Genomic DNA, 15988 nt, shown 5'->3' on the forward strand with positions numbered 1-15988 from the left:
TTGTTTTTGAGATGGAGTCTCACTCTGTCACCCGGGCTGGAGTGCAGTGGTGCGATCTTGGCTCACTGCAAGCTCCGCCTCCCGGGTTCACGCCATTGTCCTGCCTCAGCCTCCCAAGTAGCTGGGACTACAGGCACCCCCCACAACGCCTGGCTATTTTTTATTATTTTTTTGTATTTTTAGTAGAGACAGGGTTTCACCATGTTAGTCAGGATGGTCTTGATCTGACCTTGTGATCCGCCCGCCTCAGCCTCCCAAAGTGCTGGGATTACAGGCATGAGCCACTGCGCCCGGCCTTTTTCTTTTTTAAGACAGAGTCTCACTCTGTTGCCCAGGCTGGAGTGCAGTGGCGTGATCTCGGCTCACTGCAAGCTCCGCCTCCTGGGTTCAAGTGATTTTCCTGCCTCAGCCTCCTGAGTAGCTGGGATTACAGAAGTGCACCACCATGCCCAGCTAAATTTTGTATTTTTAGTAGAGACAGGGTTTCGCCATGTTGGCCAGGCTGGTCTCCAACTCCTGACCTCAGTTGATCCAACCGCCTCCACCTACCAAAGTGCTAGGATAACAGGCGCGAGCCACCACACCTGGCCGGTACTATATATTATTTTTAAATGTTTTCATTCTATTTTTGATGGACAAATAATAATTGTATATATTTATGGAATACAATGTGATGTTACGATACACGTATCAAAATTGCTAAAACAGTAGATTTTAAATGTTGTTACCACAAAGAAATGCACTGTCTTCTTTATCCTCCAAACTGCTGTTGGAGATAGATTGTCTCATTTTCAAGATCTTATCTGTGAGGAACCAGAGGCTCAGCTGGACTGGATTTGCCGAGGTCACAAAGTTTGTAAATGGCAGAGTCAGAATTCAGACTCATATATCTGGTGCCAGACCCTGACCACAGAAGTTGGGCAGCCTAGATGTGAAACCACCTTTGCAAAATTATGACTGAGACAGTGAAAGAGATCTAACTTAACCGACTCCATCTTGCTTCTAACCTCCAAGCTGCCCTTGTCCATTCCTGGGCGTAGGCTGAACTAACTTTGGGAGAAACTTAGTTTAAAACTAAGACGATAACAGCCCTTTCCCAAAGTACACCTCCTTCTTGCCTGGGGACTAGATTGCCTTTGTAGGACTAACAGTAGGCACAAGATTAGAAATTATGGTTTAGGGTCTGGTGTGGTGATTCACACCTGTAATCCCAGCACTTCGGGAGGCTGAGGCGCGTGGATCACTTGAGGTCAGGAATTAAGATCAGCCTGGCCAACATATTGAAACTCCGTCTCCACTAAAAATACAAAAGTTAGCCAGGTGTGGTGGTGCACACTGTAATACCAGCTACTGGAGAGAGTGAGGCAGAAGAATCACTTAAACCTGGGAGGTGGAGGATGCAGTGAGCCGAGATCGCGTCACTGCACTCCAGCCTGGGCGACAGAGGGGTCTCCGTCAGAAAGAAAGAAAGAAAAGAAAGAAAAGGAAGGAAGGAAGGAAGGAAGGAAGGAAGGAAGGAAGGAAGGAAGGAAGGAAGGAAAGACAGACAGACAGACTATGGTTTAGGAGTCATGCAGCTGGAGGCTACAAGATTCTGACCCTCCCCAAACTGCTCCTGCAATCAGTGCTTGAGATATTTTGCAGACCCTACACTTGATGGATCAGCTGGCACCACCCAAATCCATAAACTGGCTCATCTGATCTTGTGGCCCCCACCCAGGAACTGACTCAGCGCAAGAGGACAGCTTCGACTCCCTGTGATTTCATCCCTGGCCAATCAGCACTCCTGGCTCACTGGCTCCCCGCAACCAAACAAATTGTCCTTAAAAACTCTGATCCTTGAATGCTGGGGGAGACTGATTTGAGTAATAATAAAATTCCGGTCTCCCGCACAGCCAGCTCTGCATAAATTACTCTTTCTCTATTGCAATTCTCCTGTCGATGAATCGGCTCTGTCTAGGCGGCAGGCAAGGTGAACCCCTAGAGGCTTATAGACGGAGGGGCACGGGTTCTCTCTTATACCTCTGGGCAACCATCTTTTCCCTGATCTCATTTTTTATTTTTTATTTTTTTTGAGACAGAGTTTCACTCTTGTTGCCCAGGCTAGGGTGCAATGGTGCAATCTCGGCTCACTGAAACCTCCACCTCCCAGGTTCAAGCGATTCTCTTGCCTCAGCCTCCCAAGTAGCTGGGATTACAGGCATATGCCACAACGCCCGGCCAAGTTTGTATTTTTAGTAGAAATGGGGTTTCTCCATGTTGATCAGGCTGATCTTGAACTCCCAACCTCAGGTGATGCGCCCGCCTTGGCCTCCCAAAGTGCTGGGATTACAGGCATGAGCCACGGCGCCTGGCCTCCCTGATCTCATTTTTATCCTTCCCACCTTGGACCATTTTACTGAGCCATGCTTCCAGCAACCAACCAAATTGTCCTTAAAAACTCTGATCCTCGAATGCATGGGGAGACTAATTTGAGTAATAGGACACTAGAATGGTCACTCCAAGGGAGTTAGGGCTCATTATTTGTTTTGTTCACCCCTGTATCTTAACTGCACCTGCCTCACCCATGGTCACTGCTCAGTAACTGTTTCTTTTTTTAATTTTAGGCAACCTTTATTACAGAAGTCCCTTATTTTAAGTGACTTTTTGCCGATTTTAGATTTGAAGGGAAGGTCTACACTTAAGCTTGGAACCACTTAGTATCCAAGAGGGTGGCAGGAACATCCAACCCCTCAAAGCAGGTGGCATGGGTGCCATTGGGAGGGGATCTGGGGCCTGTCTTGTGCCCTAAATCTTCCTCCACCTGAGACGTGCACCCCAGTGTACCAGAGATGCCTAAGACTCCAATCCCCCAGCTCTGGCTGTATGGAGAAGGTGCCTACTTCACAGAATCAAGCTTCAGTTGACTACATGCCAAAGAAAGACAAGGTTAAGTGTGGCCTTTCATGGTGTCAAGAAGCAGTTAGTGTCCTGATTTCCCCTCCACCCACTCGCCGACCTGCTGCAGCCTCCCCGGGCACCTCAGGCATAGAAGATGAGCTCAGGGATCTGCCCACCCTGGACCCCAGTCCCGCTGGTGCTGTCCGAGGAGCACTGGAACTGGAAGGCCACCTTTCTGCACTGCACTTCCGTCATCCCCTCCTGCCCAAAGTAGCTGAGGTTGCTGCCGTCCAGGACAGCATTTGCCGTGTAGAAGGTGTCTTGTTCAACCTGGACCGGTTGTTCAAACCAGACCGGGAAGGTGTTACTGGATCTGTCCGACATGAATTTGGTCAGGTTCTGAGCCAGAACCACCCCAAGCCTCTTGAGCTCAATCTTGACGCTGTACTCAGCCTTCCCAGAGCTGGACCCATACAGGCCCAGCCCCGCAATAAATACCCTTCTGTCCACTGCAAACTGGATGCTGTCACAGCGCCCGCGGTATGGCATTGGTTGCTGCGGTAGGCAGAAGACTGGAATCCGTGGCACCTCTGCGGGGGGGAGGCCCTTCCTGTTGATCGGGGGAAGTCAAGGCAGGGCTTGTTGGTGGCCGTGTGCCACAGGAAGATGGTGTGGGTCTCCTCCAGAGTCAGAATGTCTGCCTGGGCAGCGCCGTTGGCAAACTCCTCTAGGGTCATGGTTGGAATTCGGATCAGATAGAGGGCTCGCCCCAAAACATGCCTCTTGTTTCGTGGGGTGACTGGCAGCCCCTGCCTCTTGCACTCTGCCTTGGGCCAGTTCAGGACGGCCTCGAAGACCACCGCCTCCTTGGTGTTGAGGGCCTCCCGAGTGACAATGATCTCCAATGTCTCCTGCCGGTCTATCTCACAGAAGCCTTCGGACCGCAGGGCCATCAAGGCCTGTGCGTCGATGACCTCCCAGCAGCGCCGCGTTAGCTCGGGCTCCTAAAACAGCCGGCTCTGGGACAGCAGGACGCAGGCGTTCTTGGCTTTCAGACTTGTCTCCAGAAAGGTGACGCAGGCTTTTGCCAATGCCGGGACAATGTACTTCTTAGCAGCGTACAGAGTGGCCAGCACCGTATCGGCTTCCTGATCGATCTCATCACTGTACACGTACTTTTTAATAGGATCAGAAAGGCTGCGGGCTCCACGTCTGGAATGTGAATTTCAGATTTGACTTCCGCCAGGTCCCAGTAGAACATGGCGTAGAAGAAGGAGCTGCAGACAGCCAGGACGTACTTGTGGGCGGGCACCGTCCTGGTCGCCCCCGGGGGTCCCACGACAAAGTGCACGTCGGCCATGAGCTCGTTGTGGAACATGAGCGCGTTCCTCGCGCAGCGTGGGGCGGCAGCGCCATTCGGGGGTCTCCGGGTGTGGGCGGTGCGGGCGCGGGGGGCGCTGTGCAGGCTGCGCTGCCCGGCCTTCCTGCCCACGACGGCGCCGGCGTTGCTGTTGGCTAGGACCGCGGCTGCGGCGCTGGCGGGGACGTAGAGCTCCGCCGCCATCTTCGCGGGCGGGGCCCCGGGGGGGTCAGGGGGCAGCCTCGGCGCCTGTGGACCCCCGCCCCGCGCCCTCGCGCCGCGCCGGGGCCTCGGGAGCGGCTCTGCAAGCACAAGCAGGGAGGTCGGGCGCTGAGCGACGCGGCGGTGAGGGCAGGCCAGGGGCAGCAGCATTCATGGGCGGCGGCAGCGGCGCTGCGACCCGCGGGGCTGCCACCCGTGCCCCTACCACCCCCACCCCTGCGATCCTGCCGGAGCCTAGCCTAGCGCAGCCGGGCCAGGCCCGGCCGCAGCAATAACTGTTTCTTAATGGATTGGTTGGAGGTATTCTCTCTGACACATGCCAGCATCCTCAAGGAGGGTAACCTGCTTTCTAATTTTCAAAGTGAGGCCGGGTGCAGTGATTCACACCTGTAATCCCAGCAATCTGGGAGGCTGAGGTGGGAGGAGCCCTTGGGCCCAGGAGTTCAAGACAAGCCTGGGCAACATAGGAAGACCCCGCCTCTACAAATAAAAAAAATTAGCCAGGAGTGGTGGTGCATGCCTGTGGTCCCAGACACTTGGGAGGCTGAGGTGGGAGGACCACTTGAGCCCAGGTTGTTGAAGCTACAGCTAGCTGTGATCGTGCCACTGCACTCCAGCCTGGGTGACAGAGTGAGACCCCACGATTTGTTCAAAAAAAAAAAAAAAAAAAAAAAGGCTTTTTTTTTTTTTTTTTTTTTTTTAACGATCAGTAAGAAGGGCATGCCTGGGTTAACATATCAAAAGTGCTACTCATAGTATCTGTGAAACAGCCTTGCAGAACCTAACCTGCCAGGCCATAAATGCAAGGGTGAGAATGTGATTGTGGGGAGCTTCACTTTAACAATAGCTAGTTGTGTAAAATGCAATTAATCCTCACAGTAAGTCAGGAAGGGTGGTCCTATTATCATCATCTCTGTTTTGCAGACAAGGAGACCGAGGCGCAAAGATGCAGTGACTTGTCTGAGGTTGCACAAAAGGGCAGAGCCCGATGTGAACCCAAACCTGTGCCCAGGTCTGCAGCTGTCACAGGGGCCTGCCTCCTAGTTGCTCAGCTGGCTCCTGCGGCTTTCTCCCGGGGACTTCTCTCTAATCTTTCTGGGGGGCCCTTTGAAATGTTGAAAAATTGCATTTGGGCTCCCCATTTTCTGCTTTACCAGATTCCAGAGTTCACACTGCCTGAAGACAGGCATCTTAGCTTTGCCCCACTAGGGAGCCCCCTTGTGATCCAGGTGATGTCACTCAGATCCTCTGGTTGTTTTGTTCGTTTGGTTGTGTTTTTTGGAGTCTCGTTCTGTCACCCGGGCTGGAGTGCAGTGGTGCAATCTCAGCTCACTATGACCTCTGCTTCCTGGGTTCCAGTGAGTCTCCAGGCTCAGCCTCGAGAGTAGCTTGGGATTACGGGCGCCTGCCACCATGCCCAGCTCATTTTTTTGCATTTTTATTGGAGACAAGGCTTCACCATGTTGGCCAGGTGGTCTTGAGCTCCTGACCTCAGGTGATCCACCTGGTGCTGCTTCCAAGTGCTGGGATTACAAGTGTGAGCCACTGCACCTGGCCAATCTTCATTTTTATAACGAGAACTAAAAGGCCTATCTCCCTCTTTCAAAGAAAGTCTACTACAGAAAATTATTTGATGCTCTGCGATATTACAGTGTAAATGACTGATAAGCATGTGTGGATCTCTTTCACCCTGAGGGTAGCCTGTTGCTGTGAAATCTGTCAGCCATCTGGAAGTATGCATTTGTCTGCGGGTGGGAGGGGCGTTGTTAAAATCACACCTGGAAGTGGCCAGTCACCCATTCCATCCATGAAGTGCTCTCCATAGGAAAGGAAACTTGCATACAAAGTAAGGCATTATAACCAGGGGACAAAGAGGCCTGTCCCCTGATGATGAGGACTTTTCATGGTGGCTTCTCTCTAAAGCAGGAATAAGACAGGGTTAACCACGTGGTGAACATTCTGAATCATCTGCGGTTTGCCTCCAGGCCACTCTACCTCTTCCTGGCTTGGCCAGATCCCAAAGGGTAGAGCCCCTGCCCTAGCCATGATTCTGGTTTGCTTATAGGGTTGCATCAGTGAGGGGTTGAGGTTGCAATTCAGGCTGGTTCCCAGAACAGAAGAGGGGAGTTTGTGAAGCGATGTGGAGAGCCATGGAGGCTCAGCTCTTGAAACACTCTGGTGATTATGACAATAGTAGCAATTAATACTGAAATTGCACCTACTGTATACTGTGTGTCAGGCACTATTCTCTGCACTTAACTTTTCTTTTTTTTTGAGATGAGTCTGGCCCTGCCGCCCAGGCTGGAGTGTAGTGCATCTCGGCTCACTGCAACCTCTGCCTCCCAGGTTCAAGCGATTCTCTTGCCTCGGCTTCCCGAGTAGCTGGGATTCCAGGTACCCGACACCATGCCAACTAGTTTTTGTATTTTTAATAGAGATGGGGTTTCACCATGTTGGCCAGGCTTGTCTTGAACTCCTGACCTCAGGTGATCCACCTGCCTTGGCCTCCCAAAGTTCTGAGATTACAGGCATGAGCCACCGCGCCTGGCCATCTTTGCACTTTATATATTATATATATATTTATATATTAACTTATATATTCTACACAACAAATCCATGATGGGGGACTAGTATCACTCCTGTTCTGTAGTTGGGGAAACCAGCATCAGCAGAGAGGCTTGACTCATGGGGCTGATAAGATCTGTGAGTGGTGGCAAAGGGGCTAGAGGGGACAAAGGGACAAGCTGGGCAGAAGCTGATGGATGAATTAAACCTGGCATGGGGACTCAGGTCATGGAGAGACGAGGAACAGCCAGGGATAGGCCAGACATCTGGGGAGCTGATCCTCCTGTGAGTTCCTTCTACCTCTCTATGATAGAATTAATTAAGGTGCATTTGTGCATCTGTTGGCTTTTGGTCCCTGGGACCATAACAACGAACACATGTTACAATCTCTGGCCTGGGATTTGGGATCTAGCGGGATCACGGGACACTCTATCAAGCCAGTCTCAGGCCTCGGGAGCCAAACTTGCAAGGTGGCCTGGATTTCTAGTTCCCGTTCCTGTTCTGTGTAAAAGAGATTCTCAGTTGGCTCTGAACACAGATTCTCAGTTGGTCCTGAACTTATCCTCGGAACCAACTGAGAATAAGGAGGAAATAGTTAGACAGAGGCAGCCTGAGTCATAGTTGTGAGTTCTGATTCTGCTCCCACTCTGATGTTTTTTGGAGAACTAGGCTTAAGCTGTCTTCCCCCCTCAGACTCTCCAGTAGCGGGATTCCAGGCCCACACCACTGTACCTGCCTCCTGCCCCTTATTAAATCTGTGGTCTCTCGTGCAAATTACGTCGTCTCCTTGAGCCTCACTGTCCTTGTCTGTAAAATGGGAATAATGAAAATACCTCCACTCAGGACTGTTGTGAGGATTAAACGGGATATATGGGACATAGAACACTCAATTTTATAAACCCCAGTGGAAACTACTGGAGCCATTTCATAATTTTCTATGGCCCATGAAAAAGGAAGTGATTTTAAATCAAATGTACTATTTACAATAAGTGTATCGTTTAAAATTTTTCTCTAACTTTTTTTTCATTTTTTTTTTTTTTAGAGATGGAGTTTTGCCATGTTGCCCACGTTGGTCTTGAACTCCTGAGCTCAAGTGATCCACCTTGAGCTTCAGCACTTCCCAAAGTGCTGGGATTACAGGCGTGAGCCACCGCACCCGGACAATTTATACTTTTTAAAAGTAATTTTATGTTTGCTATATGATGAGCTAAAATAGGTCTCATTTAGCTGGGAGTGGTGGCATGTGCCTGTAGTCTCAGCTACTTGAGAGACTGAGATGAGAGGATGGTTTGAATCTAGGAGGTCAAGGCTGCAGTGAGCCATGATTGCACCACTGCACTCCAGCCTGGGTGACAAAGTGAGACTCTGTGTCAAAAAAAAAAAAAGAAAAAATATGTCTCAGGCCCCTATTTGCATGCCTTTCTGTATATGCCTTGCAGGTGTAGATCTCTTTTATACTCAGTACAGGAAAAGACAGAATACATCTTTCTCTCGTCTTACCAACCTTTGAAACGTTGTGAAATACTAGGATTTCTCTAATATGCTATGTAAGAAAGTTGATCAGATAAATGTAATTTATGAATCTTGCAGCAGGCCGGGCATGGTGGCTCACTCCTGTAATCCCAGCACTTTAGGAGAGCAAGGTGGGCGGATCACCTGAGGTCAGGAGTTCGGGACCAGCCTGGCCAACATGGTGAAACCCTGTCTCTACTAAAAATACAAAAAAATTAGCCGGGCGTGTGGCATGCACCTGTAAACCCAGCTACATGGGAGGCTGAGGCAGGATAATCGCTTAAACCTGGGAGGTGGAGGTTGGGACGCGGAGGTTGCATTGAGCCGAGATCACGCCACTATGCTCCAGCCTGGTGACAGAGGGAGACCTTGTCTCAAAAAAAAAAAAGAGAAAAAAGAAGAATCTTGAAGCAAATCTGCAGGGGAGTTAACACTGTCATTTCCTTGTATTTTCTTTTCTTTTTTTTTGAGATGGAGTCTTGCTCTGTTGCCTGGGCTGAAGTGCAGTGGTGCGATCTCGGCTCACTGCAACCTCTGCTGTGCAGGTTCAAGCAATTCTCCGGCCTCAGCCTCCCAAGTAGCTGGGATTACAGGCATATGCCACCACACCTGGCTAATTTTTGTATTTTTTTAGTAAAGATGGGGTTTCACCATGTTGGCCAGACTGGTCTCAAACTCCTGGCCTCAAGTGATCCTCCCACCTCAGCCTCCCAAAGTTCTGAGATTACAGGCGTGAGCTACCATTCCCAGTTTCCTTGTGTTTTTTATATCAGTTTCTTATGCTGTCTTTAATCATTGGCTCAGTAAGGGTATAAATTAAATGATTCATATTAAGAGCAAAAACAATATAAAGCCATATATCAGCCAAAGCTGTAGCTGAATGATTAATTGCCTGGTTGTGAGTCATGAGATAGTTTGTTCCATCACCACTAACTACTGCTTTTTTTTTTTTTTTTTTTTGAGATGGAGTCTCCCTCTGTTACCAGGCTGCAGTGGTGTGATCTTGGTTCACTGCAACCTCTGGCTCCCTGGTTCAAGCAATTCTCCTGCCTCAGCCTCCTGAGTAGCTGGGATTACAGGCACGTCCCACTGCGCCTGGCTAATTTTTGTATTTTTAGTAGAGATGGGGTTTCACCATGTTGGCCAGCATGGTCTCGATATCCTGACCTCATGATCTGCCTGCCTGGGCCTCCCAAAGTGCTGGGATTACAGGCATGAGCCACCATGCCTGGCCAATTATCGCTTTTTAAATATTTATTTTATTTTTGAAATAGGGATCTTGCTCTGTCACCCAGGCTAGAGTGCAGTAGCACAATCTCGGCTCACGGCAGCCTTGAATTCCTGGGCTCAAGTGATGCCTGGTTATACCTGCCGGACTTGATTCTTCCACTTATCCTAGGAAGATCTCACGCTGAGAAAAATATCTTTTAAATATTACAGTAATTATTCACTAATTTTTAAAAAATGGAAACAGGCATCAAGATCTTCTAATGATGTGAACCTTCTGGAACATCTCCCTCCCTAGTGGGAAAAGCTGGTAGAAAGTAGTGGGAAGATAGACTTGGGTTTGACTCCTGTCTCTGCCTGTTGTGTCTGAGCCTTAGTGGCCTCATCTGTCAAATGGGCCCACTGGAAGGGAGGGAGGGCTACAGAAGGTCAGTGAAGCACCCTCTGGCTCCTCCCTTGCTCTCAGTGGGCTCTATTCCCCAGCTTCCAGCTCCATCAGATTTTCCAGGACCCAAACAGACCCAGGGAGAGACGCAGAGGACAAACTCAATGAATTTGGGCTGAGGCAACACTGTGAACACAGCTGTGGCTCTCAAAGAGGAACTTAGGGGTTGCCTCAACCTCTAGGGAGGCAAGGGAGCCTCTGAGAGACAGGTGGGGTGGTGGGGGTGAGGGAGTGGGAAAAGCTGCCTTTGACTCACTGTATGAGCAGAAGATCAGAGACCTCCTCTCTGGGCAGTGGGAGCAGGTAGGGGAGGGGAGGAGAAGCCGTGAAGCTCACGGGACACTGAACCACGAAGTCCCCTCTGCTCATGGGCTCACCCACATCCTCCCCGACAGGATGGGGCCCCAGCAGCCTTCACTCCCTCGACTGCTGGGGAATCCTTCCCTCCCTGCTTGGCCCTAACTCCACTATGCAGTTCCTCCCCCATTAATCTGCCCTTGTCTGTCATTTTCTCTCCTTGGCATTTGAGGTCTTTGCTGCCTGGCGTGAGGACTGAGTACATCCTTTCTTTCTCCAGGAGATGGAGGGAAAAGAGAACAGTTTTACACTGTTCTGGGTTCTGCTGGAAGAAGGCTGAGACCTGATCTTACTCTTCTGGTGGTCCCTGCAGCGTAACTGGGGGCTGAGAGCCTCGGCTGTGTGTGGGTTCCCACTCTGCCCTCTCCCGAGACTTCAGCGTCCTCATTTATAGCTTGGGGAGAGAAAGAGAATTGCCTTTACAGGACCGAGGTGAGGATTACATAAGATAATGCCTACGCATAGTCAGGGAAGGTCTGTCGGAGATCATCATGGAAACAGGAAGTCACCTGGGCCAAGGGCTAGAGCCTCAGGGTCTTGGCACAGAGTGGACCCCTCACAAGACTGGATTGGATTGCTCAGATTGGACTGCCAGACTGGATACATCCTGGATGTCAAAATGAGACACACTGGTTTCAGGTCTTACAAAGAATCTGGACTCCAGGCATGCTCAGTTTGGGGTGGGGGGAGAGAAGCCGGCCATATTCATATGCTATCCCCCCAATTTCCTCCCCCGCGCAGGTTCTCGGGTTGTCCATGTGATGGCATCTGAAATGCAGCCTGGCGAGCGACACAGTAAAGACAACCCTGATGATGAGTCCCCGAGCCTGCACTGCATCTCTATACCTAGAGGCATTTCCACTCCCGTTCTCCTATTTGATTCCCACCACAGTATGGCTTGGTTCTGGATCCAGATTGACCTGGACTTGAGTCTCAGCTTTGCCATTACCACCAGTTGTGGGACTGTGGACAAGTCTCTCTCCTTTTTTTTTTTTTTTGAAACAGTATCTTGCTCAGTTACCCAGGCAATAATAGCTCACTGCAGCCTCAATCTCCCAGAGGCTTAAACAATCCTCCCACCTCAGCCCCCTGAGGAGCTGGGACCACAGGCATGTGCCACCACACATGGCTAATTTTTAATTTTTTCTTTTTTTTTTTTGTAGAGATAGGGTCTCACTAGCCGGGCACAGTGGCTCACGCCTGTAATCCCAGCACTTTGGGAGGCCGAGGCAGGCGGATCACGAGGTCAGGAGATCGAGACCATCCTGGCTAACATGGTGAAACCCCATCTCTACTAAAAATACAAAAAATTAGCCGGGCATGGTGGTGGGCGCCTGTAGTTCCAGCTACTCGGGAGGCTGAGGCAGGAGAATGGCGTGAACCTGGGAGGCGGAGCTTGCAGTGAGCTGAGATTGCGCCACTGCACTCCAGCCTGGGCGACAGAGAGAGACTCTGTCTCAAAAACTAAAAATAAAAAATATGAGATAGGGTCTCACTATGTTTCCTAGACTGGTCTTGAACTGCTGAGCTCAAGCTGTCCTCCTGCCTGGGTCTCCCAATGTGCCAAGCTTACAGGTGTGAGCCACCATGCCCAGCCCCTTGGACAAGTCTTAAGCTTGTGTGAGCTTCAGTTTCTCACCTTGCAAATGTGGTTAGTGATAGCAGCCCCCTCCTAGGCTGTGGTGAGGACTGAATGAGGAACGGTCACAGAGCTCACATGTGTAGTAAATGCTTCATCAGTGTTCGCTTAAGAAAAAAACAAGAGCAGATCACCTGAGGTCGGGAGCTCGAGACCAGCCTGGTCAACATGCAGAAACCCCATCTCTACTAAAAATACAAAATTAGCTGGGCGTGGTGGCACATGCCTGTAATCCCAGCTACTTGAGAGGCTGAGGCAGGAGAATCGCTTGAACCCAGGAGGCAGAGGTTGCAGTGAGCTGAGATTACGCCATTACACTCCAGCCTGGGCAACAAGAGCAAAACGCTGTCTCAGAAAAAAAAAAAAAAAAAAAAAAAAAAAGAAAGAAAGAAAAAAACAAAAAACAAAAAAACAAGAGCCGCTTTGAGGCAGGTTGGGAATGCTATGATAGCGTCAGTTTTAGAGTTGAAGAAACTGAGGTTCAGAAAGGTGATGTGACTTGCCCCAGGTCGCCTGAGTAATTGATGAGGGAGACTTGGGTTTCCATGTGATTCCACGTGATTGATAGCACAAGCTCTGAACCCACAGCACAGGACTCTGCTCACACTGGCTCCGCTATTCCTTGGCTGTGTGACACTGAGCAAGTCAACACTGCTGCTGAGTCTTGGTTTTTCTTATCTGTAAGATAGGGCTGCCTGTCTCTTTTCAGAGTGCCCTTTGTGTCTCATGGTTCGGGGACTTTTTTCAGGGGTGAGAGTAGGAAGCAGAAGCTATTTGAAGACAACCCTTCTTCCTGTCCTTTCCTGAGAACCTGAGCGCAGTGAGGTTAGGCCACGTGGGTGGGGGGTGGGGAGAGAAGAGTGTCCATCTGTTATCCACAGCCAAGGGGAGAGGAGAGATTGTCCTTGGCTGGGAGGGGACCAGAGGTCATGGGCACCTAGACTCTGCTTTCTGGGAAGACGGCAGGACCTCTGGGGGAAGTCACTGGGTGATACATCCTGGATGTCAAAATGAGACACAGTGGTTTCAGGTCTTACAAAGAATCTGGACTCCAGGCATGCCAGGGAAGTGGGCAAGGCTGGACTTCAGACAATCAAGCCCATTTGGGCAATGGGCATCCATCGTAGGAGGACCCAGGAGCCTCCCTCACGCTCATGTTCTGTGTGTCCTCTGGGTCAGTGTGCATGGGTGGGGGTGGGAGTGAGGGAAGCTCAGTGGACTTGGAGATTTCATTTCCTCCTAGCCCAGTAGGATGAGGCTCAGGGTCCTATTGAATGTGACTTCATCTGAATAAAGGAAAGACCATTTTATGCACACCCGACGGCGTGCAGCAAGAGTGACTGGTACTGTAAAATGAGGAGGGAAAAGAGGGGGCTGGCGCTGGAGGGCTGTGCTTGGCTGAGCCAGGCTCTCATTTTCCCGTCTTCACTGCCTTAGCCTGGCCTTAGCCGGCCAAAGGGTAAAGGATATGCTTCGCCTGCCCAGAGCAGGTTAGGGGGTCACTCTGGTAAGCCACAAGGTGGTTACAGAGCTGGGGCCAGGATTACTGGGACTCCACCTCCTGAGGTCTCCCTGAACTTCTCCCCAGCCTGCATCCTGGCTTTCATGCTGCCAACGTGTCTGCTTGCCACTCATTCCAGGGAAAAGCAGCCGGGCCTCATTTTATCCTCATCTCAAATCCACAGCAAGAGCAGATGGGGTGAAAATCAAACTCTCCACCACAGCCATTCCTGAGCCCTGTGCCGCTGCCCGCCCTGTGCCCGCATCAGACAGTCAACCCTCGCAACAAGCCTGTGAGTGACCTTCTCAGGCCCGTATTTCTCAGAGGAAGAAGCTGAGCAGGAAAGAAATGGAGTGATTTGCCTGAGGTCATCGAGCTACCAGTGGCAGAGCTGGGATTCAGACCTGGACGCTGACCCCAGGGCACACTGGAGTTCCCTCCACTGAGTGGAACTTACACCAAAGCAGACCCCTGGCCTCCTGAGTCCAGTGTGCCCCTAACACTACCTTGTGGTCTCCCCATCTATAAAATGAGAGCGCGGGACTCACCTGGTCATCTCAAAGGCCTCTGCCAGCCCCTGTCCTTTCCTGGCCCCCATCTACTGCTGCAGTTCACACCTCGTAAGGCAGGAGAGCCTGGAGGCTGAAGGGTGGGCCACAAAGCCGGAGTGCCTAGGCTCAATCCAAGCCAATGCTCTCACTCGATGCCCGCGGGATTTCCGGTAAGTCACCTAGCCCCCACCTATCAAGTGGGCAACGGTGATAGCGCATACTGCATACAGCTGTCGTGAGGATTAAATAAATCAAACCACTAAAGGCTCTTCGGGCAGCACCTGGCACACAGTAAGGCCATCTGTGTGTGTGATTCTTGTCTCTGTAATGAAATGAAAGCCAAAGTCCTGATTCTTGGTCCTAGGAGGGGGATGCCAGCCCTGAGCATTCCTGCGACTGGTCCTCCACAACCCCAGGTGTCCTGAAATGACATCTATCCCCTGCCCTAGACAGGCCCACCTGGCTTCTTGTGTCCCTGAAGGGAAGGCATAAGGTAAGAATACAGGTTTTGGCCAGGTGCAGTGGCTCATGCTTGTAATCCCAGCACTTTGGGAGGCCAAGGTGGGCAGATCACCTGAAGTCAGGAGTTCGAGACCAGCCTGGCCAACATGGTGAAACCCTGTCTCTACTAAAAATACAAAAATTAGCCAGGCGCAGTAGTGCACCTGTAATCCCAGCTACACGGGAGGCTGAGGCAGGAGAATCGCTTGAACCTGTGAGGCGGAGGTTGCACTGAGCCGAGATTGTGCCACTGTACTTTAGCTTGGTCAACAGAGCAAAACTCTGTCTCAAAAACAAACAAACAAACAAAAATACAGGTTTTGGAGAATGAGGAAGAAGCCTAAAATAAACAACAAAAAAAGCTACTCACGGTTGTGTTGTGGGTGGCTGGGCACCGGGAGCTGCCGTGGGCTGAGGAGTCCCAGTTGTTTTCTGTCCTCTCCCAGGACCTGGCCGTGGGTGCCACTCAGATCACCTGTTGAGTGCCACTCCCAAGCCAGCTTTCTCTTGCTTTTGTACTTTCTCACAGATGAGTGAGTGTGAGGAGGTCTGGCCTTCCGTGCCTGTTACCACTTCCCCTCCAGGTCCCTGGTGCCACAGTGCTCTTGCCCCTGCAGTTGACTTCTCTCTCACAACGAACTCTGGCCAGGGTGGGGCATGGGCCTAGACCCTGGAGTCAAGGGACTTGGGTTCTAATCCAGCCTCGTTAAAATGTTGATTCACTTAACCTCCCTAAAGGCAGGTTTCTTTATCTGTAAAAAGGGGATAATGCACCAGCATTACAATAGATCACCTAAAAGGACATGCCATTCCAATGTCTCTTCACCACTAGGCCAGAGCTTTGAAATGCAAATGCCTACAGGCAGATTAACATAATGGGTGATGGGTCCTGGTGTGGGGCAATAGGGAGTGGTAGGGACGGTGGGTAATAGGGGGAACACAGGACCCAAGTGGAAAAGCTTGGCTGGAGCTGAGAGGTTCCTGACCCTCTCCACTGGCCCAGCTAAGAGGTATCTGCCCCACACCCCAGACCCTGATCTGGGCCAGTAGAGAGGGGCAGGTACCTCTTAGTTCCAGCCAAGCTTTTCTTCTTGGGAGTATAGACAAATTGTCAGATGTTCCAAGCATTTGGAAGTTGTGCTGTATTTTCCAAGAGATACCAGAAATCTTGACTTATGTGATAGCTTCCTGTGTGTGTGTGTGTGTGTGTGTGTGTGTGTGTGTGTAT

The 15988-nt window shown here is 50.7% G+C and overlaps 1 protein-coding gene and 1 pseudogene across 1 annotated transcript in view; both read right to left on the reverse strand.

Annotated features, from left to right (window-relative positions):
* CNR2 (cannabinoid receptor 2) overlaps window positions 1-15241 on the reverse strand; it is a 40670-nt gene extending 25429 nt beyond the window's left edge. Inside the window, exon 1 of the mRNA XM_003271607.3 lies at window positions 15131-15241. The gene's annotated coding sequence lies outside the window, so the exon portion shown is untranslated. The remainder of the gene's footprint in view (window positions 1-15130) is intronic.
* Window positions 3022-4444, reverse strand: LOC105738031 (annotated as a pseudogene).
* Window positions 15242-15988: the final 747 nt, after the last annotated feature.

Source organism: Nomascus leucogenys, chromosome 24, assembly GCF_006542625.1.
Source record: "Nomascus leucogenys isolate Asia chromosome 24, Asia_NLE_v1, whole genome shotgun sequence".
Classification (NCBI taxonomy): Eukaryota; Metazoa; Chordata; class Mammalia; order Primates; family Hylobatidae; genus Nomascus; species Nomascus leucogenys.